Raw genomic sequence first — 12,796 nt, forward strand, 5'->3', positions numbered from 1 at the left:
ACAAAATGTCTTTGTATATTGCATTGTTTGGGGTAGTTTGCATTAGGATTATTAGACCCTTAATAAGCCACTCCCAGTGAACTCAAGGCTGCTTTATTTAAAGTTATGTTACGGTTCAGTTGCAACGGTTGAATCGTTTGCTGTACCTCCGCTTACTTTGTAATTTACATTCAGTATATCTCGTCAGTACCTACGTTGTAACTTTATATTTAACATATGGCTTATCGCAGTGGTTATATGCTGTAACTCAGTTTATTCCGCATATCTCTTTATTCCGCATATCTCTGAACCTGTTTGTATTAAAACCCGATTGCTTGCGGCGGCTGCGTCCATGAGTTATTATGTTGTTTGTGTTTATACATATAACAGCAATATTTTATATTCGGCTGAGCGAAGCGATAGAGAATAGAAGGCTTATTCTTTTGTCTCAAATGTTAAACAATATAGTTGTCCATTTGGGATGTGACTGGATGAACCGTCAAACTGTTTGTCTTTATTTGATGACAGCTAATTCACTTTCCTTCAGGAGGCTCGGGACAATTGTCTTTTTCAATCATGAGAAAGGCCCATATTGTTTCACTGAAAAATCGTTTAATGTCCCGTGGAGTAGTAGACTCGCACTATAAGTCATTTATCCAAATTTCGTGCGTGAAGTGAAATACAAAGTTGTTGTTGAACAAGAAAGAGTGAAAGATGTCGGTCGACCTGATTGCAACCATACCAAGCTTTCTTTGGTTGCTCAGCTTGTTATTTATCATTACAGCGCTTATTTACTGGATGGGTGTCTCAAACTATTCTCTGATAAGTCATGTCCGTCTACCGGGACCGAAACCTTGGCCTTATGTTGGGAACCTCTTCGACGCCATGTACAAACATGGCGGCTTGCACAAAGCTTTTATGGCGTATAACAAGGAATACGGCAAGGTTTACAAGATGTACCTGGGTAGGGATCCTATCATAGTTGTCTCAGATGTAGAGATGCTCAAGCAGATTTTGGTGACGGATTTTGAGAAATTCAGAAACAGGCCAGAGTTTATCAGCGGGAATGCTCCACTTAACAAAGGATTGTTCGGTGCAAGAGATAACGACTGGAAGCGCGCTCGTTCAATTTTGACCCCGACATTCAGTGCGTCCAAACTGAAGGAGATCGTACCCATCATCGAAGAGGCAATCGAAATTCTGCTGCCAAAGTTCGAACAGTTTGCAAAGGAAGGTTGGTGTCAAAACTGTCTTATTCCGTTCCTTATGTGTAAAGTACGGTAGCTGAAATTGGATGCTTACCGGTCATTTCGCTACAAAGTGACTCGTTTCGCAACACCGCAGTTTAGTCGATTCGCTACATTTTAAAATTGACATATTCTCTAATATTTGAGCTCAATTTCATGTATTCCTGACGCTAATAGTGTGAGATACAGAAACAGCTCAGATAATTTTTCACACGAGCTCACTTTAAGAATGAAAAATAATCCCAGTTTTTACTTAACGATGGAGCGAAACGATACCAAAGGATACCAACTGGAAGCCCATCAGATGGTTTCGGTGAAACATCCACCCAAAACTGCTTTTAACCCCGTCTGAGTACCCTATTTTTTGTAGTGAAATGTCACATCCATTGGAGCTTTATAAAATTGATGCTTAAGCAGCCTTAAAATGGTCTTGAGACCCAGATAACTTTGTTTCAAGTATTTTGCATGGCTTTTCTCGTTGGACGGCTACTGAGGTATTTCGAGGTCATATATCTATGAATGCGACTGACCCAAACCTCGCTCAACCAAGACTAAAACAAGATGCCCCTCTAATGGCATTACACGGAATGCTTAATGTAGCCCCAATTATTCCCCATTGTATGTTTCGTAGATATTTAAAAAATATCCTCCCTTGGCCATTGAAATAATTGTCTGAATGGTTTTATTCAGATATATTGCGTGATACTTATCGTTGTGTTACTAGGAATCATACCAGAAATAACTATGCAATAACGTCATGACCCCGCTGAACTGGTCTGGCCTCCTCTAGCTCTAATCCGTCGCGTTGATCATTCGATCTGTTTTTTAAAGCGGATTTTCTTTACTGTGAACTCTCCCAATTTCCGCCGTTTCAACTGTCGAGTACTACCTAGAAGTTATTATTTCGATTTACTGCTTGAAAAAGGTTGGTTTTCTCTCTGAAAACGGCAGATCCGGAGTCTTAAATTCAGACACGTGGCCGCCATTGAACGAAAACAACTTTTCCAAATGATGATTTGCTTTGACGTCACACAAGTAGAGATGAGTGGGTCCCCTCCCTCGTGATATACGCGCAGATTATGGAGTTTGATTGGGCCGCTTTTGTTCAAGACAATCAAAACAATAGATCCCTTCTGGGAGAGGGAAGAATTTAATCTAGTTTTAATGAATAAATCAAATGATAATTTGACGTCACACAGAAGTGATGAGTGGGTCCCCTCTCTCGTGATATGTGCCTGAAAAATAGATTTTGATTGGGTCGCTTCTGTTGAAGACAATCAGAACAAAATATCCTTACTAGGGGAGGACAGAGTTTAATGCATAAATTAATGTGCACATTTGCGACACCGATGAAAAAAAAGATACCCGACCGAAACCTAGACACGTCATGCCCTGCGGGCATTCCGTGTAAAAATAGGTAAAGTGTACAAATAAAAATCTCAAAATAAGAACGCCCCCGCACCAAACACGTTAGGCTACAGACAACCTTGTTAAATTGATATGATGTCGATGTCAGTTTCACCAGAAAAATATGTTTTTTTAGAAAACTGCATCGCAGCTATTGTTTCTAAACCTGTGTTAGTTTAAGTACACCATCACAGATTCTCCTGGGGCCAGATTTGGGAAGGGCTTCCAAGGGCAGTGATAACTCTGAAAGAAAACGGCTGCAAATATGATTTAGACGGTGGAACGCTACACCATGATTCTCGAGAAGATTCCTGAGCGTCTACTGGCTCAGTATCACTGGTGGTTAAACGACATGAAGCATCAAGAATACCTCGAAACCTTGAAAGACTGGGTCTCTGTGGAAGCGGCGTACCAAATTCAAGCCACCGAGAAAAAGCATGGAATTGCACTTAAGGACGGTGCCTACTAATACCGAAGTATTTTTGTCCGGTTTATGACTTTGCGGGAAAAGCAGATCTCAGCAAGGGCTATTGAAATCCAAAAAGAAAATTGGGGGTAACCATGCATTTTTCAAATTATTTCTGAAAAATGCATGGTTGCCCCCAATTTTCTTATGAGATACCAAAAGCATTTGCTAAGTTCTGCTTTATCCGTATAGTTTTAAACCGCGCAAAAATAATCCGGTATTAGTAGGCACCACCTATAGGAAACCCGGTATCTCGAGATGCGCAGAACGTATGCGCAATAACAATAGTAGGCACCGTCCTTAATAACCAGGTTGAACGACAAAGAAATAGAAGGAACCCTCAAAGCTTCTTCGGTCAAAGCGGTGGGAGTAAATATCAAGAAGTGTTACACATGTACCGGCAGGTAACCATCCGTTGTGGAAATGTGATGCGTTTTGGAAACTATCCAACGAGGAGAACGACTAAACAATTTGGACTTTCCTTGGAAAATCTTGTTCAAGGAGCAAACAGTGCAACGTTAAAGGGTGCAGAGGAAACCATCACCATCTACTTAACTATGACAAGATGCCACCGGTCGAATCTCGCTTACTACCAGAAGCAGAACCGTACGTTAATTGTCCGACCACACCCATCCAGATACAGAACATAGTTGGTGAAAGATCAGACTGAAGTAACCATGCAGGGGAATAGTGCTCAAAGTTCAGTTACCTTGGAAACGTACGAAGAACACGAGTGACAACAGGAAGTGACACTTCGAACAGTCACGATTATCTTAAAGAATGGATCAAGAAGAGTCCTCGTAAACTGCCTGTTAGACAAAGGGAGCGATACAACCTACGTTAATGAAAACGTCGTGGAAGAACTTGGTCTAGGAGGAAAGAAATAACAGATTACAGTCAAGGTTGCAAATGATCAGAGTATTCGTTTCCTCTTAGGGACTGTCAAGATTGGCCTGGAGAGTACTGACAGTCGCGACGAAACGGAGACAGCAATCAAAACGTCAGACAGGACCTGCAGCGGTTTGAAAGCTGTAAACTGGGTGAGGATCCAAGACAAGTGGAATCACTTAAGAAGAATTCCATTCTTAAAGCAAGGAGGCAAGAGGAAACCAAATTCACTTCCTTCTTGGAGCAGACCATTTCGAAGTTGACGTACTCAATGAAGGAAGTAACGGGACGACCGACTACAGGAATACGAAGATGGGATAGTCACTGTTCGGCTCATAGCATCCAAGACTCGCTTGGCGCCGGTAAAAGCTATCAGCATTCCAATGCTTGTACTCATGGGGGCTCTTATCGGAATGACACTGACCAAGCAAGGTGGCCCTGCGCTCGATATCACAACTGATGGAGTCACTTACGGGGTGGACAGCGTAAATGTGGGATCTGGATTCGGGGACAGAGCCTGGAATACAAGCCCTTTGTCGCTCACAGGGCCGGTGAGATTCACGAACAGTCCAACCCCGAGCAATGGCGCTATGTCCCAGGCCATGAAAATCCAGCAGTCCTTTGCACCAGGGGAATAACCGCACGCGAGTTAGCCGTGAGTGAAAGATGGTGGAACGGGCCAGAATTTCAACATTGCCCAGAAGCAGAATGACCAAACTGTAAATTTGACAAACCGTCCCGCGAAGCAATGAAGTAGCTAAAATCCGCGCCGAGACCGAACAACGAGGCTTCAACGAGTTTCAACGCCATTCACCAGGTGCCCGCTGAAAACGAAGCCGACGCGCGCAAGACTAAAGACAACGACTGGCGTCTAGATCCCAAAAGATACTTCAAGTGGTATACAGCTAAGTTGAAAGGGGAGCCAGAGTTCGGACTGTGACTAATGCGCGTGAGAAGCTGGGAGCAACGATTCATCAACATTTCCGGAGACCGCTGAATCAAAGAGAACTGGGGAAGCTTACCGCTGCTGAATTGCAAACGATAGAAGGAAAATCATCAAGGAAGCATAAAGAAATGCATTCGAAGCTGAAATCCGTGCCTTGGAAAACAATCAGCCCCTGCCGCGAAGCCGTTTTCTTTTACCGTTGACGCCAGTTTTACCATGAAAATGACGGACATCGTATGGGCGTTAACTACACCATAAAGCGCATTCGAGAAAAATTCTTGGTTATTTACGTTCGTCAGGAAGTTAAACAAACAAACAAAGATTGCAGTGAGTGTGTCAGACGTTTCAAGGTGCAGCCAGTCCAGCAGCAAATGGCTCCCGTTGCCACACATACGTCTTCAGATGACAACAAGACCCTTCACGAATTGCGCAGTGGAATTCGCCGGTCCATACCTTCCAGTTAAAGGGCGTGGAAGGACTCGGTGCACACGATACCTATGCTTGTTTCTATTCCTGCAGACCCACTGTTGCATTTGTAAATGACTACCTAACTAGAGACCGGACTTTCCTGAATGCCTTTCTGTGAATGGCAGCACCGAGAGGATGGCCGACAAAGGTCCGGCAATCGGACCAATTTCGTTGGAGCAGAGAAGATCAAAGAGTAGGTCAGCCAGCAAGACCACGATCAAATTCAACCTATGACGTCCAATCATGGTGTAGACTGGCATTTTAATCCTCCAGTAGCTCCACATTTCGGTGGAGTTTTCGAAGGCATGATCAAGTCAGCAAAACGGGACATCTCCAGCGTCCTTAAGGTTACCGGATACCTTCGAGAGTCGTTTTTTTGCCAAAAAAAATTTGAGGCCAAATTAGACATTACTAGTCTCGCTTCATTTTCAAAAAAAAAATATTACAAATCTTGAGGCGTGCGTGAATTATCAACAAGAAACTTTTTTCAAGTGAAATTCTATCACCCGCCAGAGTGCTATAAGCCAATTAAAATGTGTCAGCGTCAGGGCTTCCCGTGATGTTTTTCGCGGTAAAACATCCGGAGTCGTTCATTTCATGTCGCCTCTCTTCCTTTTGTTTACACGTGCAACTTGTGATTTATTCACACCAAGTTTTCGCTTCTGTTCGTTTTGCGTATCGTGTATGGCGAAATATAAGAAAGAAAAGAGTCCGTGGTTGAAAACTAAGAAGAAAACTGGTCCTAAGAAAAAGAAGAAGAAAGTTTCCGATGAAGGATGGCGAAAAACTCTTGCCGAAACCGCATAAGCGCGTAGCGCATAAGCCCAGGCACAATAATCGATATATCGAGTTTTTTGAGGCCCTTTCCCTCCCCACATATTGCGCTCAACGCTGGCCTCCAGGTTGCGGGTGAAAATATCTCCATCAAACCTGCAAAGCAGAAAAACTCGGATATTGAACTGCAAGCTTGCGACGGCAATTTTTCACATGGATAATGGTATATATAAATAGTCCTTCAACGTATCCCAGTGATCGCATTTCTGCCTGCAGCTGTTCTTCTGGATCGATGGGGCTCACCGTAAAGGCCACTGCAGTTTTCCTTTTCTTCGAAGAATTTTTTCTCCCCGGCATTTCGCAAGGAAATCCGAGAAATTCTGACTGGTAATAGAACTGTAGTCACGCACTCAACTATTTTCCGGCGCGACACCAGTAATCTCAGGGGACTGAGCAGTAGGTCTCCTGTAATTCTATTGGCTTTCGACGTTGGCGGCATCCACAGTGTTGAAATATGGCGCAGCAAGGGCGTGACCTTTAGAAGCGCAAAAAACCTACTTTGTTTTTACGCGAGTGTGCTTTCTCTAAAGTAATATATATGGTACATGGATTTGACGGATTGCCTTGAAATTTGACCCGAAGATTCCCAAGACACCGAGCAAAAAAAAACTGCGTGAGGGATTTCCGTTTTGTAAAATTGATTTCCCGCAATGGCCTTCGTCGTAAAACGTATCGGTGAGTTTTTGATCATCAAAATTGACAGTAAAATTACGAAGCAACCAATAGGAATATCGAAAAAGCCTCACACCGTTTTGAAGATTAATGCCTTGTGACGGATATGATGCAGTAGTTTTGATTCATCGGTCGAATTCCATACCTGATAAATTCGCTCAAAGAGGCATCAGTCGTTTTGGGCTTTTGGGACGCACTCTCCTTAGGGCTAGAAAAAATCAAAGCGAAATAATTTTTACGGGATAGTACATTTCATTAGCATTGTACTGATATAAAGTTTATGGTTGTTGCATTTAAGACAGCGAGCAAACATTTTTTTCGCGAAGGACACCCGTAAAGGTATCCGGTAACCTTAAAGAAGCCGATATCAACGATGAAGAGTTACAAACTACGTTTGTTGGGGTTGAAAGTCTAATGAATTCGAGGCCGCTCACCGTCTTTAGCGGGGACCCCAATTCCGAGCTATTGGTTATACCGAATCATTTTCTTATTGGCCAGATGGGCGGTGATTTCATCCCTGGAAGCGTTGATACAGCGGCAATCAATCCGCAGAGGCGCTGGAGACGAGTGCAAGAGTTGATCCGGCGGGTATGGCGGCGATGGATGAAGGAGTACCTCCCAAATATTAGTTCCCGGCGCAGGTGGTTCTCTCCTGCGGTTGATCTTAAAGTCGGAGCTGTCGTCATGGTGATCGATCCAAACACAGCCAGGCGAGAATGGACAGTTGGGAGAATCGAATGCACGTACCCAGGGCGCGATGATCTCGTGAGGGTAGTTGACGTGCGAGTTGGAGACAAGGTCCTCAAGAGGCCAATCTCAAGAATTTCCCCCCTAGAAATCGCAAGCTGTGATAAATGAACATTGACTTCGTTAACACTGAATACAATGTTGCATTTGGTGTGTTTTGTAAGCGAATTTCAAGTTAAACCCCTTCAATTACGTTTAAGAGGTTTTCAGTTAACGTGACAGATAATGCGTGACTCTCGTTTACTTATTAACTTGTTAAGTGAGACCGAAAAAACTTTGTACCCGTGCTTAGAACGGAGATCGTCAAGACAAACGTAGATCGTGAATGTTTTAATCGTGTTAAAATAAAAGCAATAGTTGGAAGTGAATTATTCGTGTGTTGGATCGAAAACCCGTACCGTACCGTTAACAAAACTGTGTAACATGCTCACATATTAACCATGGCAATTCCTTTCTTGTATTTTAGAAAAGAGCGTGGACGTTTCCAAAGCCTATAGTCAGTTCTAGCTTGATGTCATTCTTTCTGTTGGTTTTGGACTCAAAACGGACATTCAAACCAATCCAGATCCAGAGCTGAAGGAGAAGCTTCTATCAGTGTTCTACGTGCCAGTGTATATTCGAGCGTTGTCTATGTTTCCTCTCTTTCGCCAAGTGCGGAAAATCTTCCATTTGAATCCCCTTCAGCATGTCTCGTATATGGCAAAACTGGCAAAAGAGGTTCTGAACTTAAGTAGAAGAGGCTTATCAGGACGGAGAGACCTGGTACAACTCATGTTAGAGGTAGAGGAGGTTAATGACAACGAAGTCAGGCAAATGACAGATGAAGAAATCATTGGTCAGTGTATTGTGTTCTTCGCGGCGGGCTCGGATACAACCGGGGCTACTCTAGCTTTCACAGCTTACTACCTCGCCCATCATCCGGATGTACAGGAGAAACTGCTCCGTGAAATAGATGACGCAGTCAGGTCTCGCGGGGATGAGTCAACGTATAAATTCGTGCAAAGCCTTGAATATCTTGAGCGAGTGATCTGTGAAGTGCTTCGCCTTGCCACAGTTGGCTATGTGAATGTTCGTGAGTGTATGGAGACGTGTGTAATCGGAGGAGTGGATTTTCCTGCTGGGGTCAGCGTATATATTCCATCATTTGTCATTCACCGCAATCCTGAGTTTTGGCCTGAGGTAAAGAAATTTAACTGAAGGCAAAATATCACCGAAGTAGTCGTTTTTTTCTTCTTGCCACATCCCGGGTGTGCCTATGCGTGAGGTATTGGCCAAAGCGCTGGGCTGTGTGGTCTGATCGTTGCTTTCAGATGGTTTTTACAAATACAGAGGTTACCGTATTTTGCTTGGTTTATAACTATGCGTGAAAAGATGATCCATACCAAGGGGTATTGAAATCCAAAAAGAAAATTGAGTGTAACTACGCATATTGCGGAGACAATCAAACAGTAATAATCCGTTTAAAAAGCTTAAAAAATACATTACAATGAATAAATAATAAAGCAAGGAATATTCGATCTATGTCAATCAGCCATATCTTCACATAAGATCACTGTAAAAAAATCTGTTATATGTGACAATTTTTTTTAACTTGAAGCTTAATTATTTGTGAAAAATGAGTGGCTACGCCCAATTTTCTCTTTGGATATCAATATCCCGTCGTAAGACCGTCTTTTCCTACATAGTCATAAGCCGCACAAAAATATCTTTGAATTCGTAGGCATCGGCGTTAAAATCTCAGTTCCGAGATGCGTAGAAGGTATGGGAAGTAAACAGAGGCACCGTCATTGATGATAAATCAAACATCCCGTATACCTTCGAGAAGTAAATTGTCGGAAGTAGACGAAGTATCAGTCAGCACTAATATTGATTGTAATCCATCCTTTTAATCATGGAAAAGGTTCCCTGGATTTTACCAGCTAGCTCCATACTTAATTATGCTAATTATGTGTGTTATTGTTGTTTTGCAGCCTGAAAAATTTGACCCAGACCGCTTCCTTCCAGAACTGATCAGCGAGCGGCCAGCGTTCTCGTACTTGCCATTCGGCCTGGGACCTAAACAATGCATTGGAATCAGATTGGCTCAATTAGAGCTTAAGATGGTACTGGTTAAAATTCTGCAGAAGGTGAAATTTGAGAAGAGAATGGATAGCACTGAAAAACTGGAGTTTCGTGCGGCCACCATCCTACAACCACGTGGCCCTGTTGCCATCAAAGTCGTGGCGCGATTACGTGATAAGGACAACAACAACTAGAACTCTTGCTCATACTGGCAGTACAAATAATTGCGCGTGTGTTATAAATTCTCGACCCCATAGCTTTCTGACTAGACTGCAATGCAAAAAAGATAAGGATTCTGGGATCAAGAATATTACTCAGTACTGTTTGTGAAAATACACACTTTTGTAGCGTTTAGAACATATGACCAAGCCCAATTTCGTATAATATCAGAGCTGATACACCGCTTACCGCTTTGCCAGGCTAATGGATAGTAAGGTATTGTGATTAGAATGTGTTATCAGCCTTTCGTTGATGTATCACTGTAGCGGTGGAATTTGTAGATCGACAAAACGTTTCTTAACAGTTTTGTTCAAGAATGTGGTTCCAGTTCAGAATACCGAGGATACGAGAACAGTGTTTGGTTAGTGGCTTTGTCCCTTTTATTATTCCTTTGGATATTGTTTGATAGTTTATTATTTCTTTTATCATATACGCAAAACAATTTAATGACGGGGATCGCGTACTAAGTCTGACCATAATTAGCTCAAAAACGCCACGTTGCATTATTTTGTGCAACACGATTATAGTGCAAAATTACCTACGTATGGCGACGCATATCCTAAAAATAGCTAGGCGTGAAAATTGGAGCTGTATACTAATTAAAAAAGAGTTTGGACAAAGTGTTTTTGTCACCTTTTGTCGTGAGTATACATGCCTTAAACACCGCTTTTTAAAATGGACTTTAATGGACACTTGTTACAAGTATCTGGCAAAGGATATGCACTGATAAAGATCTTAGTCTGACAAATAACTTCCCGTTACATGCTAATTGTTATTTTCGTAATATTTTAACTGTAAATTACCGACATTATGAATGTTATTTATCACGGTATAAAACAGATGTCACAAGCAATGTACTTTACTTTGGTGTTGTTTGCATGGCTGTAGTTTTGAAGGATAGGTTGAATTCCCGGTTCACGGTTGGCTTCGCCTTGTTGATGTACCTCACTTCAGAGAGGTCTTGCAGGTTAGTTCTTTGTTGAATGATTACTTTGCTGAACTTTCATTCACTAGAACTTGCTGAGTCATGTCACTCTTCAGTTAAGCTGAAGCTGTATCAACAAACTGAATAAACGAATGTTAATACGATGCTCCACAAAGTTGACAATATCATTCCACCTTGTTTTCTTATGTGTGTCTTTGTTTGTTTGCCTGGAGGTGTATATTGTTCTCAATCTGCAGTTGATTTCCTATCGGTCCTCAAATCCCCTTAGCAGAACAGTTTTGACTTTGTTCTGTGAAGAAAGTTTTGTTAAATTCACATTAAGTGGAGAGCGACCTCTTGGAACAAGATCAGAACGTAAGAAACAACTGAGTATTCTTGACCATTAAATTCACTTAATTCCGTCTAATGCCAAATGGATAATACCTTGTTTAACGTTTGACCTTCCATTGTTTATCTACCACCCTGATTTGAGTGATTTATGTTCTGAAATTAAAATCTAATGCCACATTGTTTGGGAAAATTCGCATTGGATTTATTTGACCCATTACAAGCCACTCCTTGGGAATATCACATGCACCACTTCACGACGACCAGTTATACTTGAGGCTGCTTTATTCACGGTTATTTTAGGGTTCTGTGTGTAGATATTTTACGCCTATTTTTCCACTTGTATCGGGATTACATTGTTTTCTCTACCTCCCCTTACCTTGTAATATTCATTCAGTATAACTCGTTAGTACTTACGTTATGAATTACATTTAGGTTACTCTAGTGCTTATATTGTTACTTTTAATTCGCATTTGGCTCGTCTCAGTGGTTATGTTGTAACTTTTATTTCGCACATCTCTCTGCCTGTTTGCAATAAACTCGATTGCTTACGGCTCCTTCCATGACTTATTATGTTGTTTGTGTTCATACTTATAATAGAAATATTTTCTGTTCAGCTCAGTGAAGCGAAAGAGAGTAGAAGACTTATTGATATTCTTTTGTTTCAGATGTTAGACAAAATAATTGTCCATTTGGGATATGTGGTTGAATGAACCGTCAAACTATTGTCAACATTTGATTGCAGCAGCTAATTCACTTTCCTCCAGGAAGTTCGCTTTCATAGGTTAGCCTCGCTTTCATATTGAGGTTCAAAGCAACTCGGAAATTGTCTATTGTTATAGGCCTCGCTTATATAGGTATGCTTCTAGAATGTTCCGTCAAATGAATTACAAGAGAATATTTATAAACTAGCAGTTCTCATTGAGAAGTGAGTGCTGCCGTTTAAGGTGTTTTTGAATGCAAATACGACAATGGGAATTTTAACAAAAATATAACTTATTTTATTTGCAAAATAACATGGTTACACGTATGTTCTTTGCGTATAACATTAACAAGTAACTATTAGTGTTCCTAAGGCTTTTTGTTGGGATTATGCTTGTAGCAATTGCTAAAAGTGGTAAAGAAAAATATTGATTAACGAAAACGGAAGGCGTATTAAACGAATAACAATGTCTAACGCAACATGTAATAATAAGGGCTTTTTAACTGATTCTTAGAACGATTAGTAACACTTTCTTTTGTCTATCTAGCGCAACGTGGAAATAAACTAAATACTTGGCGATCTCCATGACATGAGATGTCATCGATATTTGTTTGTGTCCATAAATCGACGGAATTCGATCGATTGAAAAGCAAAGCTGCACGTGACATAAATGCACACTGTCGGCCTCTAGAAAGCTCACTGAAAGCTTCATGACCTTGATGAATGCTTCCTCGAATAGAAGTAATCATAATAGATCAGCAAAGAGTGCCAAAACTCACTCGTAAACAGCGAAACCTTGACTCTGATCAACTGTATTTATATCTTGCTGCGAGCACATGCGATTTTCCGCTGAGCGAGCACGATTTTCCGCTGAGCAAGCACATGT

At 41.6% G+C, this 12,796-nt stretch overlaps 1 pseudogene across 1 annotated transcript; it reads left to right on the forward strand.

The window, feature by feature from the left end:
• The first annotated feature begins 278 nt into the window (after positions 1 to 278).
• Positions 279 to 11,187, forward strand: LOC146457638 (cytochrome P450 3A2-like; annotated as a pseudogene). Its single transcript, XR_014858407.1, has 3 exons — positions 279 to 1,213; positions 8,121 to 8,833; positions 9,625 to 11,187. The product of XR_014858407.1 is annotated as a cytochrome P450 3A2-like (transcript).
• Positions 11,188 to 12,796: the final 1,609 nt, after the last annotated feature.

The sequence above is a fragment of the Pavona decussata genome, unplaced genomic scaffold (assembly GCF_977016875.1).
Source record: "Pavona decussata unplaced genomic scaffold, jaPavDecu1.1 SCAFFOLD_238, whole genome shotgun sequence".
Taxonomy (NCBI): domain Eukaryota; kingdom Metazoa; phylum Cnidaria; class Anthozoa; order Scleractinia; family Agariciidae; genus Pavona; species Pavona decussata.